Source organism: Podarcis melisellensis (genome assembly GCF_964234715.1).
Source record: "Podarcis melisellensis genome assembly, chromosome: 1".
NCBI lineage: Eukaryota > Metazoa > Chordata > Lepidosauria > Squamata > Lacertidae > Podarcis > Podarcis melisellensis.
The window spans coordinates 133,509,137-133,523,981 of NC_138528.1; the positions used below are offsets into that span (position 1 = coordinate 133,509,137).

At 42.2% G+C, this 14,845-nt stretch overlaps 1 protein-coding gene across 4 annotated transcripts in view; it reads left to right on the forward strand.

Moving 5' to 3' along the window:
* ERBB4 (erb-b2 receptor tyrosine kinase 4) overlaps window positions 1-14,845 on the forward strand; it is a 779,780-nt gene that overhangs the window by 507,939 nt on the left and 256,996 nt on the right. Inside the window, exon 1 of one of the 4 annotated variants that reach the window (XM_081904444.1) lies at window positions 8,841-8,923. The exons of the other annotated variants lie outside the window; for them this stretch is intronic. The gene's annotated coding sequence lies outside the window, so the exon portion shown is untranslated. Of the gene's footprint in view, window positions 1-8,840; window positions 8,924-14,845 lie in introns of those variants that run through there. 4 annotated transcript variants of the gene reach the window in all.

Sequence of the window (14,845 nt, forward strand, 5' to 3'; positions counted from 1 at the left end):
TGACCCTGAGATGCTTTTTACATTTTACTCATGTAAAAACATGCTGATTCCCAGACCATCCGTGGGGCGGGTTGAGAAGGCGATTGGGCCGCATCTGGTCCACAGGGCTTAGGTTGCCAACCTCTGCTCTATGTCACTGCAAATGTGACAGGAAAAAGCTTGGAGACTAGAGGGTAGGACTTGGGCCAATGGCTTCAAGTTACAAGAAAACAGATTCCAACTAAGCATCAGGAAGAACTTTCTGGCAGTAAGAGCTGTTTGACAGTGGACAAACTCCCTCGGTAGATTGTGAGCTCTCCGTCCTTGGAGGCCATCTGTTATGGGTGCTTTAGCTGAATTTCCTGCATTGAAAGTGGTTGGACTAGATGATTATTGGAGTCCCTTTCAATTATATTATTGTGAGGGAAGTTTTAGAATCCTGGCAGGGCTATGACCCACTTTGCCCATCAATGGGGTCTCCCCTGCTTTTAATCATGAGTTGAATAGATAATTTATTATTGTTATGCTTGACTGCAAAAATAGCTGCATTTTGGATTTAAAAAGAAAATTTGGACTGCTTGAGTAAAATTTGTATTGAAACCTGATTTTTATGTCCATCTTAATTTCATCTCTTGATGCAAAAGTTGTGAGGTCTTAGGTTAGAAAGATTTTTGGCAGGGTCTTCAGAAGTGTTAAGTGTTTCCCCCCTAATTTTTTGTTGTTATTTCTCCATTTCTTTTTAATGACAAGTCCTGGCACTTTGATAGATTATTTTCCTTCCCCTCCCCAGGAGAACATTCATCCCCCTAGAAATCTTGGCAAGACAAGAAGGTAATAGCTGTGACAGGTGCTGGAGCAAAGGATGCATTATCCGAATCAAGGTTATCACTATAACATGAATCCTAAATAGGTCACTAGTGTGTAGCTGCAAAATGTTTGGGGTTTCAGGGCCTTGCACTGGGCTACAAACCTCGCTCAGCACTGAAAGCATATTCACTTTTGCATCTAAAGGAGCTTTTACATTCCAGTGAACCAATCTGTCTTTATCAGAAATGGTTTACACTTTCAGCAAGAATGAAATTTTATTGTCTTCAACAGATGGGCTGGAAGTGGACATTTGAAGGGCGATGGCTCTGTGAGTGGCACTGTGATTTTTGCCTGATGATATATTTTCTATTTAAGCCAGCCTTGTAATTTCAGAATCTGGCAAAAAGCCAATCATATATCCTAAGTATGCTCTCCAGATCAGAGTTGGGATTTGCTGATGAAAATATTTTGCCCTTCTCAAGATTAGACACAAAGGTGAAGCATAGAAATAAGTCAACTTCTTCTCTTCCCTTGATCTTCAGACCTGAGTCTTATGGTGTCTTTCAGACTCACAGTTTCCTTTTATTCTTTCCATCCCCAGATCCAGCAAGCTTTCTTTGTTATAATTACAGTATTTACATACTTTCTTTCAAGATAAAAATCATTCCAAGGCAGCTTACAAGTAACTTGAATATGCTTTGGTAAAATCAGAACAGTATCAAAACTCAGCAATGCAGCAGGATCCTTCCCACAGTTTAGTAAGGTAAAGGTACCCCTTCCCGTACGGGCCAGTCTTGCCAGACTCTGGGGTTGTGCGCCCATCTCACTTAAGAGGCCAGGGGCCAGCGCTGTCCGGAGACACTTCCGGGTCACGTGGCCAGCGTGACATCGCTGCTCTGGCGAGCCAGAGCTGCACACGGAAACGCCATTTACCTTCCCACTGGTAAGCGGTCCCTATTTATCTACTTGCACCCGGAGGTGCTTTCGAACTGCTAGGTTGGCAGGCGCTGGGACCGAGCAGCGGGAGCGCACCCCGCCGCAGGGATTCGAACCGCCGACCTTTCGATCAGCAAGTCCTAGGCGCTGAGGCTTTTATCCACAGCGCCACCTGTGTCCCACAGTTTAGCCGGTAACAATTGGCCCTGTTGGCGAATGGGAGACCATCCAGCTGGAACAGGATCTGTTCCCTTCACTTGCTGCTGCCTCTCTTCTGGAATCCCTTCCACAAGGCAGTTGGTAGAAAGCCCCATAGGGAAAGTGGGAGAGTTATGTCTTCTTTTTTCCATGGAGTTCCCATTGGGAAGCTTGTAGAAGCTTATATTTGATTTAAGAGAGCTCATAAGGATGTGGTTCAAATCTGGGGATGAGAGACCTTAATCACAGGGGGGTGTATTCCAACCAAAATATAGTCATTTACCATTATATTAATTTAGTGTGATAGCTAATTATTTGTTTAAATTACCAGTGCATGCAGTTGGATTCAGCTAGATCATACTTGGATCAGGGCCTAAATTCCATTCAGACATTTCCTAATGAAACACAACAAAATGACTTGTGCCATCTTAAACTTGTGCCCAGAACCTACTTCATCAGAAAATGAAGACTTTCACTTGATCAGTAGAATTTGAACTGAGTGAGTATATATTGAGTGTAAATGGAGAAGACGGGGCTTTCTTTGTATAAATAGAAGACAAAATGGCAAGCAGTACATGAGATAGTGGTAAGTGTGTCAAAGTACAATGCAGAGCACAAGTGAATAGATCAATACTGTGAATGACAACTTACAGAGGGAGGACAATTACTTTCTATAATGAGACGGCTACTCCCAAGATTCCTTAAAACTGACCCGGACCCTGCAATCATGCCACCTGTGGCTCTTCTTCATGTGCCTCTTCCATGTGAAGTCCAGAGGGTAGCAGCACAAGAAGGGGCCTTTTCTTGGTGGCTCTTCCCAGGAAGGCTTGCCTGGCACCTTCACTGCATGTCTTTAGGCACCAGCAAAAACATTTGCGTGACCAGGCGGCGGCAGCCCAGGCCCCCAGAGATCATAAGGAAGGAATAAAGACTCTGACAACGTTATATGGAATTAAAATTAGGCCACAACTTTATTAAGCTTCCAAATGTAGGAAGACCTTGGCTTAGGCCTTGGGCATGTATCCCTCCCAGCCCCCCAGCTGGGGGGAACTGGGGCTCATCAGGGTAAATGGGAAATGGGGGTGCACTGCAAGACGTAAGTGTAGCAGGCAGCCCAGCCCATATCCCCGCACACAGGGTAGTTCATTGACGACCTTTCAGTGTATGGCCAGTGACACCCATTATATAACCCCTTTAAGAGGGGGACCCTGGAATCTCCGCCGTGCGGGGCTGAATCACCACTTCACACACACACACACACACCCCAATATAGGGAAGAAAAGACTAACGGATTCCGTCCAAGGCCATAACTGCCAAAGTTGTGACGAATTGCTGCAGGGAAGACAAAACCTGCCAATGCAGGAAGATTTCTTCCCGGTCCTTCAACAGCAACCAGTCAAAGACCGTAGCAGCGCCCACTAAACAAACATGCAAAAAAGAAACATTAAACAAAGGGAGGGTAGGGAGGGTGAATCTCCACAGCCGACTGCCTTGCTATTGTTGGCTCCACCCCCTATTTCTAAATGGGGCTGGCCCCACCTCCCAGCAAAAAGCTTGATTACTGAGGCTGGGCGTGAACCTCCAAAAATGAACACTGAGAGGCAAGCCAGGAACCTCCTTGGGAACGGTAGCACCACACACGATCCTGCAAAGGGCACCCACCATGTCAAGTGTGTGCTCATTTTCTAAAACTGGGCCTTTGGCTGATTAAACTATCTATTGTGTGTTTGTAGGAACAGGGCTATTGATTTGGTTTTTGTTTGTTGGTTATTGTTATGCGGTTTGTGTTCCCATTTTGTATTTTTATGTTGTAAACCATCCTGTGATCTTTGGACGAAGAGCAGTATACAAAGTTCCACAGTGTCAAATTTACTAATACAATCTAATTCAGATGTTATATGATGGAATCTTCATTTAAGAACTTTTTTGGGGGTGATCCTGGGCTTTAAAGCGTACTATAAGGTGTTCTGGTAGAATGAAGTACTACAGTATTTTCAATTCTCCCATTTGTGTCCATTCCTACCCTCATGCAAAGACCGTTTTGCCTGTGTAAAAGACAGGCAACAGAAGATAAAATGTTAGATACAAGAGCTGTAGCGTTAGTGTCAACAGAGAGTATGAGGACCAAGCCCTCTAGAGCTTTGCCTGGGAGCTAAGTTCTCCTGCCAGGCTGAAACAATTGGGAGTGATTCATATTGTCAATTTGTATGACAGCATTTACAGTTTTTGTGATAAAATTGTAGCTATCACAAGAGTGCACGTGTGAAGTCATTATCACACATTCACTGTCATTTATCATTCTTCCTTATGGTGTCAGCTCAATGTGCCTATGAGATGTTAAGAGGGGGGAAATGATTAATTGTAGCAAAGGGATGATACCAGCTACAGGCAGATGATAACAGCACATCACCACACAGAGACTCACACATCCTTTAAGTAAACTGGCCTTCAGGTTTCATAAAAAGGTCACTCAATTTCAAGCCAATTAGAAAAAAAGAATCTAATTTTCTTAACAAGCTTAATTCTAGTCTAAGTAAATTAGGCCCTTTGTGGTGTAAGATTACATCACATCAGCATTTTCCAGGGTTACCTGCTCCTGAATGGAAATTACCTGCTTGATTTATTAAATATTGTTGCTGTCATAGCTAGGATGTTAGGCACTTTTTAATTGTCACTCTGGGAGTTGAATCACAGATACATTTACCAGAGTAATCATCTGAATATGATACTTGTTTGTGTACCAATGGATTTTTCCTTAGCATAAAGAGGCATTCTTAAATTTAAATCACTGTTGGGTGTTCTACTTCTCTAAAACCATCATTAACTGGCAGTTTATAGTTGCAGTTCTGCACAGTGTAACACACAATATCAATATGTATTCCAATTTTTCAGGAAACTGAGAGGTCAAAGTGTTATGAATCACTAGCAGTTCTTCAGTGCTAAATCTGCTGGACCAAATCCCTAAGCCCCTGTTCTCACAGGGCTGTGAACGCATGCCTGCTTCATTATGGCATTGCTGTCTGTTGTAATTTCTGCCATTAGTTGATCTTTATTATTCTATAATGGATATTGCCATTATAATCTTGCATACTAGTCTTGACATAACAGGATTTAGTTTCCTTTGGATCAGAGAGCACGGGATATTTCAGGTGAATTTTGTGATGTTTATAAATATTTAGTTACAAATATGCAAGTAGAGCATACTAAAGGCAAAACTACTCCAATACGCAGATTGCATAGCCAGAATCAGATTCCTAAAAAGCAAATTTAAGCAGCCTGTCGAAGTATGCACCCCAGCTAGACACCCTCTGCGTGCATGAATTCTCTTTGTCTTGACTCAAAGTGCAACATGCTCTTCTTTGCCAAGTGCACTAAACATCCCCGGTAGTCTGGAGCCCCTCTGCTGTCACTAATTCCTGTTGATGAAACAGCACACAGCAAGTTTAGGACTATTCGCCAGCCACAACCTAACCATCAATGGCCTGTCACTGACAGCACCTATAACAATATTTTTAGCCAAATGCAGGAATAGGGCTAAGTCAGTTTGAGGCTACATGGGGAAAGGGAGTGGTGTAAAACCCTCCAGTGTATTTTGTGGCCCGAGAAATGAAGTTCATTTTCTGGCACTTGGTGGGTTCCCCTCCCCCCTTTTTACCCCAAGAGTAATGCTACCTGTACATAATGCTACCTGTAATGCTAGCAATGAAAATGGGTAGAATCTAAGAGTAGAGCTCAAGGATGGATTTTGCAGAGGAGCATCACTTACTGTATAAAACATCAGTATTTGGAAACAGGATTGGTCCCCTTCCCCACACCCCTTCTTGAATGATGCAACAAAAATATTTGGCAGTAGCACAATTGAGGGAAATCAAGGCAGTTCAGATTCTGCATTTCCATTGGACTGTGTGACAGACTGTGTCTCTTGAAAGTGGGGTCTTTCCTGAAAATGTTATCTCTGCTGCCATGTGAAGGTTCAGAGAAAATAAGTGCCTGTGGCTTCAGGAAAACAAAGACATAGATTTGTTATTTTCATTTGAGTTCATTGATCTCATTGGTCCCTTCTCTCTTCAAAATAGTTCAAAGATCCTTTCAGGCAAGGCTCTAAAACATGAGATGTGGGAGACAGTTTACATTACAATTCAAAATGCTTCACCTTGTCTGAGCATGAGGAGGTCCCAAGAGATACTGATGCATGCTTATTCTGAACCTTCAAGTGCCTAACTCAGGAATAATGCTATTGAATTCAGAAGCATTGCAGAAGTGCAAGTAGGGATGCACGAATCTGTCAATTCCAGTTTCTCTCATTTTCTCATTTTTCCAGTCTTAAGTCCAGTTTACCCCATTTCCACATAATTTTGTTATTCCCTCTCCCAAAACAGTCTCCACAAAAATTCAGCATTTTACTGTGCAATCTTTCCCAAAACATACCTTTTTGTATGCAATATTGCCAAATATATACATTTTCTCAAACAATTTTTGCTACTATATTTCTAGTATGTTGTTTTCACACTTTCCACTCAAATCTTGTTATGCACACTTTTCCCCAAATGCACATTTTTCTGTACAGATTGTTTGCCTCGAGATGTGCACATTTTCAAAGAGTAGCTTAGCTGCATTTTCACTGCCTTATTGTTTCGGGAAGTGCAGATTGCAAGCTGAACAAAATGTCTTCTCTGTAAGTAAGTGCAAGTGGCTTGGGGATTATACGGATCTGTAGAACTCTAATTTAGTTGTATTTCTGAAATTAATATTTCCATGGCAGTACCTACATCACACCCCATATTTGTACATAAAACATCTATGTATAATAATCAGTACATGTCCGTTTTGTCTGAATGATGGTATTTCACTACAAAGTGCTCACATTGTAATTTTGGCAGGGTTGTGTTTAGAAAAATGCATGGAGCACTGTGATATACTTCCTATAAGTCAGGCCTACACAATTTAAGAACCTTCAAGACAAATATAGTCTCTTTTCCTTGTTCTCGCAGTCCTGGGCAAGACACACATAGTTTTATCAAGCCATTGGCTGACCACCAAACATGGCTAGGGAGATGTGCTGTTTGGCTTGATGTACATGACTGTGTGGCTCCTTCTTAAACTCCAGAATAAACCCGACCTGCCTTGTTCTACTAAATCTGATTCAAGTTCCTCTGGCCTTCAGCCATTATATATATTCTAGTCTTCAGCTGTAAGTGTCACCGAATTCAGTTGGGCTTATTTTTGAATGTACTAATGTCTGTAGCCAAAGGTGCCTCTCCGCTTAGCATATGAATTCCCTTTATCTCGTCCACCCTATTCATTGCAGGAGTAATTGCTGTAATTATGAAATAAAATTTCAAGCATGTGTTCTTCATGGCAATATCACCCTCTTTGTCTTTTGTCTGTAAGACATCTCATTCAGTGTGGAGAATAATGATGATGCCAGCTTGCTTTCTTAGAATCTTCTGCCTTTAAGGAGAAAAGCCTGTCCTAGTAAACCTTTTTCTTTTTCTTTTTCTTTTTAAAATTCAATTCAAAATGGTCAAAGGCCTGGAAACGATGCCTTATGAGGAACGGCTAAGGAAGCTGGGCATGTTTAGCCTGGAGAAGAGGAGGTTAAGGGGTGATATGATAGCCATGTTCCAATATATAAAAGGATGTCACATATATAAAACAATGTCACTGCTGTGCATGGAAACTCCCTACCCCTCATACATTAATTGGATGTTTATCGCCAAGAGTTTGCCCGGAAGCACCTTACTAACTTTTCTTTACAAGGTCTGCCTTTTTCAGACTTCAGTTTTACCCTTCTGACCCCTCACATGATGTCTTAAAAAGGTTGTTTTCTGCTGCTCCAGAGAATGTCTTAAAAAGGTTGTTTTCTGCTGCTCCAGAGAAGCGGACACGGAGCAATGGATCCAAACTACAAGAAAGAAGATTCCACCGAAACATTAGGAAGAACTTCCTGACAGTAAGAGTTGTTCGACCGTGGAATTTGCTGCCAAGGAGTGTGGTGGAGTCTCCTTCTTTGGAGGTCTTTAAGGCTTGACAGCCATATGTCAGGAGTGCTCTGATGGTGTTTCCTGCTTGGCAGGGGGTTGGACTCGATGGCCCTTGTGGTCTCTTCCAACTCTATGATTCTATGATTCTATGACTTATTTATATGTGTTCGGCTGAAGAGCCTTACTATGCAGGAAGGAGATTCATTCTTCAAACGAGGAGTCAAGGTTGACTTTTTCTTCAAGCAATGCATAGCATCTGATGCACTGTACCAAATTCAGATTCTCAAGTATCTTTTTCTTACTGAGCTCTACACAATATGGATTTCCTGGGCTATATAGAGGACACACACCACCCGTATGTTAGTAACCTTTTTCATCTTACCACCCTAAGTGTGTGTGTGTGTGCTTCATAAGAAGGGGGCCACAAACAACTGTAAGCATTCACTGAACTGAAAGGGACCCTACTCAGATATTTTAACCATGGTTCCCCTCACCTACCTGCTGAATCTGTGTCTATCCCAACTTAAGCACCTGCACTAGTGATAGTAACATAATCTAGGTGGCTCTCCACTCAGGACTCTGCCTGTTTGATTCATAGTTCCTTCAACAGCCATTCCACCGGATTGTAAGCCATTTGGCATGGACCAGAGTCTTTGTGCTGTGTTTTGCAATTTTTAAAGTGCTGTTCTCATCATCATCATCATCATCATCAGAATCTGTCATATTATTAATGTGCTACATCTCAACTGTGGGTTTCTATGAATTCATAAATCTATAAATTCTCCAAGAACCAAAATAGGAAAGTGATGTGTGTAGGTAAGGACTTCCATTGTAAGCACCGTGGGTTGCCAAGACCACCTGTTGTGATAAAACAATACCCTTCAGAAGAGTCTAATCCCACTGTAAAGACAAAACCAAAGAGTCCAGACAGCACAACCCACAAAACATATCTTTTCCTTTGCTGAAGATCCAGTGGCATGAGAATGTCCGTAAAAACAGGCTGTAGAAGTGGCAGTCTTGTAAGTACAGTAGGTATTTTAATCTGAGAGAAACTTTCCAGATACTGGCAGTTGGGTTCTCTTGTCCCCTGTGCTAGATGGCTATGCTGTTTTCCCCTTGTTTTGTTTTTTTTACAATTGTTTCATCCCATTTCAAGCTGGACAGAATAGAAGGGCCTCAGCTGCCACTCCAAAGATCACCTGATCAAACACAAACTTTGGTTCCAAACTTGCAGCTGATACCCTTCTGGAAATATGTTGATAGCCTTTCAAACTTCATTATAATATTTTTGATGCAAAGTGTAATGGATGATTCAGCTTGGCACATGTGGCCATTCTCTTATTAGTATTCTGGAGCAAGCTGTCAGCTAATTAGGTTCTCAAAATGTGAACTACATATTGCAGAAGTTGGGAGAATAAATAAGAAAATTGCATAAACATCAGACCTCCTGGAGTTTAATCTGTTGAAGGAATCCCCTAGCAAATAGGCTGTGCTTTTTAATTTTTAATTTTTTTGGATCAGATCTCAATATGTTATGATATTTCAACTGCTGTGCATGGAAACTCCCTACCCCTCATACATTAATTGGATGTTTATCGCCAAGAGTTTGCCCGGAAGCACCTTACTAACTTTTCTTTACAAGGTCTGCCTTTTTCAGACTTCAGTTTTACCCTTCTGACCCCTCACATGATGTCTTAAAAATAACAATCTTCCCATGCAGCTAATTAATTGCACTCACCAGCAAGCAGATGTTCTTTGGGTTTGGAAGGCCAGAGAGATACGGGCATGATTACATCTGGTTTACATTGACTTCACATCCAATTTGGAGCCCAACTTTTGAAGCTCTGGAGAATAAGAGATTATTGAGCCATGTATGGGAGAACTAGCTCAGTGTGTGCCTTTTATGTCTCTCCCCACAATAACACCCCCTTTTGGCCAAACATCAACCTGTAGGTGACTTGAGCGGTGGCCCATCAAGGTTCCACTTCAAGGGAACCCCTAAACAAGAACTGGCTAGTCCCACAAATGCTGTAACCTGATAGAGCTAATAGATATATGACCCCATGGATGCTGGAGCTGTGCAGTATTGAAGCATGGCTGAGTTGGTAATGAATACAAATTTACTTGTTAAAACAGAGGAAGCAAATCAGTGCTGTGGTCTGCCATGGGGGCCTGATCTGTGCTCCCAGGATCAAGTCATTCTATCATGTGGTGCCCCACCCTGGATAACTTTTTTAAACCCCATTGTAACATAAGGTTAAATTTTAGTTTAAAAACATGATGGCGAGGGCCACTTAGCAAGATGGGAACCTCCCGCTTACCAGTTAAGGTGTCTGATCCTGTGTGACGCTGCTCTTTCACAAGTGACTCCTCTTCATGCAAGGGAAGCAAGCCGCTCACAACAAGCGCCCCTCAGGATCAGATCCTTCCACTTACCACCTGCTGCTTCTTACAGCTGCTCAATGGGAGGATCTGATCCTGTGCAGTGCAGAAGGAAGTGAAGGAAAGCCACTTACAAAGAGGCACCTGCACCTACAGGATCAAAGCCTCTACTCAGTGGCGGAGCTGCATGCTCCCCTGAAAGGCACAGATTACTCTGGGCCAACAGATGCTTTTCTGGCTTCTCCTGCCACCTAAGCTCAGGTGAACGTTTGCTGCAGAGAGGATCTTTTCCTTCAGTTGTGCCACCGCCTGGCAACTCCTTCCCTATGCTGGGAAAAGGTTAGGCCATTCCCCCGGATCGCTGGGTTTTATTCTGCACTACTGATTTAGAGTTGAATTCAGCTAACATTTACTCAGAGTCGACCCATTGAAATGGTCATTAATTTCAGTGGGTCTGCTGTGAGTAAAAGATAGCTAAAGGCAACCGTTAGTCTTTTTCAATCTGTCTTTATTTATGTGTATTTTAAATAAACTTTTCTAAATTGTCCTGTGAGGGTTTTTTTTAATAAATGGAATGGCAGAGCACAATTGTCTTAAATAAATATCATGATGCAGATTTCAGCAGAACATCCAGCTAGAGTGGAGCAGATAATTAGTAGATGGGAATATACAGCAAAGAGTTTTATGGCCCCTTGAAGACTTACTGATTTACTGTGTTATAAACGTTTATGGGTTATAACCTACTTCATCTAGTCAATGAAAGCTTATGCCTTTAAGGCTCTTGTGTTGTTTTTGCTACACACTATTGGGTTTGCCCTGAGGCAATCAGTGCTGCACCAGAGTTTGGGAACTGGATGAAAGAATCTTAATGGCTCTGGGTGGACAGCTGAAGGCTAACAATCCTTGACGGATGGAGAACGGATGGAGATACCTCTGGCATGTTCTGAATGGAGAAAGCTTGACTTCAGAAGGTGACACACCATCTGAGGAGAGTAAGGTGACCAAGAGGTCCTACTTTACAAAGGGCAGCTCGGTATTGGAAGGACTCAAAGAACAGTCCTCTACTTGAATATGTCCTCTAGTTGAAGGGACTGTCTGATCCAAGTGCACTTTAAAGGCAGAGAACCCAATGAAGGAAGGATCTTGATGTTGCCCATGAAGAACATGTCTGGACTGCAGACTGCACAAACATACAGGTCACCTGGTCACAGTCCTTCCCTCTGTGGTGAGATGCTTCAAATTTCTATCCAAATTATAGTAAATTATAGTAATTATTTCTAAATTTGCATATAATCATATAAATTAGCATAGGGAATTTTTATTCAACTCTGTGTCCTCTTTTGTCCACTTTTTGACACTGTAAGTGTGTGTGTGTGTGTGTGTACAATAGGGTATTTTGCAGGGCAGTGAAAAAGACTCTGCAGTTGGAAACAGAGAGGCAGACAGAGATTGAGCAGTGAGCCGAAGGGTGGAAGGCAACTTAAGGCACTGGGGTGCCTCTCTGGGAACCTGATGAGGAGCAGTAGATGTGCTCCTTCAAGGAATGCTTAAGCCTGTTTGGCACCACCCATTCTCCACTTGCATATTGGGAAATGAATTCAATATTACAAACCATCATTCTCCTCTGATCTCTCCACCAAAGGAAGCCAAACCCTAGTGAGTTCTGCACTTGGAACTTCTCACTACTCAGGGTAGTGGCAAGCGCATAGCAATATAATTTTCCCTAGTTAGAACAATTTAAATGCAAAATCAATAAAACAATAAGCTGTGCCATCTTCGTAAATAATACTCAGTGACTGGGATACCTTGGGAAAAATAGCTGCTGTTAGCATTCCTTCCCGTGTCACAACGCTAAAAATGTCTATGCTGAATACAAAAGTCTTGCACTTTCACATGAGAAATAAATTGGGAAAGAAAATAAGTGGTGGCAGGAGAACTGTCATGCAGCATTTACTGTTGCAATAATAATAATAATAATAATAATCCATGATCGAAGAACAGGGTGCCCTGCATGCATCTTTGTAGACAGAAGATGAATTGAGAGCTGCCACTGGCAGATGGTAAACACTACAGGTTGTGATCCAAATATTACATAGCAAATGGTGTGACAAGAGGGATGCAATTAAAGTAACAGTTGTGGCCATGCTGGTGAAGTGGCAGAAAACAGGAGAGAGAATGGGAATTGGAACAATGGAATTGAAGTATTTCAAAGATTTTTGGAAGAAATAAATAACCATCTATTTTGTTAACACAGTTTTAATTACTTGAAAATCTATTGCAAGATTTGAGCTACATGAGGCTTCTTTATCATGTGTAGATGCTCAGTGTGCATAAATAAATGGGATTGAATGAATATGTGCCTTCTCATACCTATAATCCCAAATTGTCACCTCATTAGTGTGAATTCAAAGGCGGGCTTTGGAACTGATAGACTTGCTGTTTCAGAGCACCGTGGTAAAACAAGCAGAGACATTTTCATATTAAGTAAGGTGCCTAACCTAGCAGTTCGATAAGTAGATAAATAGGTACCGCTCCAGCAGGAAGCTAAACGGTGTTTCCGTGCGCTGTCCTGGTTCGCCAGAAGTGGCTTAGTCATGCTGGCCACATCACCCGGAAGCTGTCTGCGGACAAACGCCGGCTCCCTCAGCCAATAAAGTGAGATGAGCGCCGCAACCCCAGAGTCGTCCGCAACTGGACCTAATGGTCAGGGGTCCCTTTACCTTTAAGGTGCCTACCTAAATTAGAGACTGATTTTTCAAAACAGACCAGCTGAACTAAATTTCAGTTTGGCTGCATCACCATGTGGTGGGAAGCAGTAGTGGTGTCTTTTGAAGACACTCGTTTATCTGTTACTGAATTCTTGAAAGAGGCAGTGTGTAATTTGAATTAAAGTCTTCTTTTCAATAGCATAGTCTTCTCTGCCTTGCACAGTTCACTGCCAGAACTGCAGTCTCTTAGTGACAGCTGTGCTTAGGGAGTTTTTCTTAGAATATATATATACACGTCTCCATAGTTGATCACATTGTAGAAACTTTGCAGTAAGCACTCAGCTCGACACACTAATGACTTACAGTTGAACTGTCATCCTTGGCAATGTATTTTTGGAACATACAAAAAACTAAGGAGTTTTCATATGTATCATATAAAGCTGCCTTAATCCATTGGTTCATCTAGCGCAGTGTTTTCTGCTCTGGCAGTGATCATCCAGAATTTCAGGCAGACTTTCTAGCTACTTGATCTTTTTAACCCCTTGATCCCTTTTATGCCCCTTGTTGAACCTGAGAACCTCTGTGTGCCCCCAAAAAGTGCTCTGACACTGAGCAATGGCTCCTGTACTTGCAAGCATGATCCAGTACTAAAAACTATGCACTCCATTGAAATTATTCACAGCTCATAATGTGATGTACGACAGTTTCCCTTATGACATAACAAGAGGAATGCTACCAAATTCCCAACTGTGAGAAGACATAAAATACAGGCACATTTCATGAAGAACTGATTGGCTGCACTCTTGTTCATTGCAGTAGAAATTGGATATGGGATTAATGGAGCACAAGGCATATTTGGGTTTTCTCCTGCCAGGAGGTGGCAAAAGAAAGAAATCTTGAGGAGACCCAGTATACATCAGAGATCACCAACATGGTGACCTCCAGATGTTGTTGGAATCAAACGCTGATCATTCCTAGCCACTGTGGACAATGGTCAGGCAGCAATTCAGTCAGCAGAGCATGTGACTCTTTATCTCAGGATCATGAGTTCAAGCCCCACGTTGGGTGAAAGATTCCTGCATTGCAGGGGGTTGGACCAGATGACCCTCGTGGTCTCTTCCAACTCTACAGTTCTATGATTCTGTGGAAGGTGTAGTAGTCCAACAAGAACTAGAGGGCACCATTTTGACTTCCTTTTGTCAAAGTCCTCCTCAATGCAACAGGAACATAGAATTCTGCTGAATCAGGCCATCAGTCTGCCTAACCCAAGTACTGTCAGTACTGACTGGCAGCTGTTCTCCAGTTTCTCTCCCAGCCCTACTTGGAGATGCCAGAGAGGGGCTGGAGAGAAGAGATATCAGCAAACGAAACATGCTTCAAGGAGGCAGGCAGGCCAGATCCTGGCACTCTCCCCATACATCCCTGACTGCATCTCTACAATATAGCTGCCTCTGAGTAGGTGCAAGATGAGGAAAAAATGTAGCATGGGTTGGAGACGGGTATGTGTCAAGACACTGTACTGTGCAAGGGCTTCTCTGTATTATAAATGTACATTAAATGTTACTTCCAATAACTGACAAATGGTGAGTGGGATTTTGCTTTTTGTTTTTGTAAAACATATGAAAAACTGAATAATATGGAACTCCCCCCCCCCTTTGTATAAAATCCAGGCTTTTTGCTTGTGATTTAAAAAAACCTCAGATTTTAAAAAACCACCAGGAATAGGAAATGCTTTAGAATAATGAAAAGTTCTATTGTGCATGCAGTTCATTGTATCATTTATCACCTCCATCTCTAACAATATGTTTTGAACAATAGTTCATAGATAATAGTATTAGGAAGCAGAAAGTT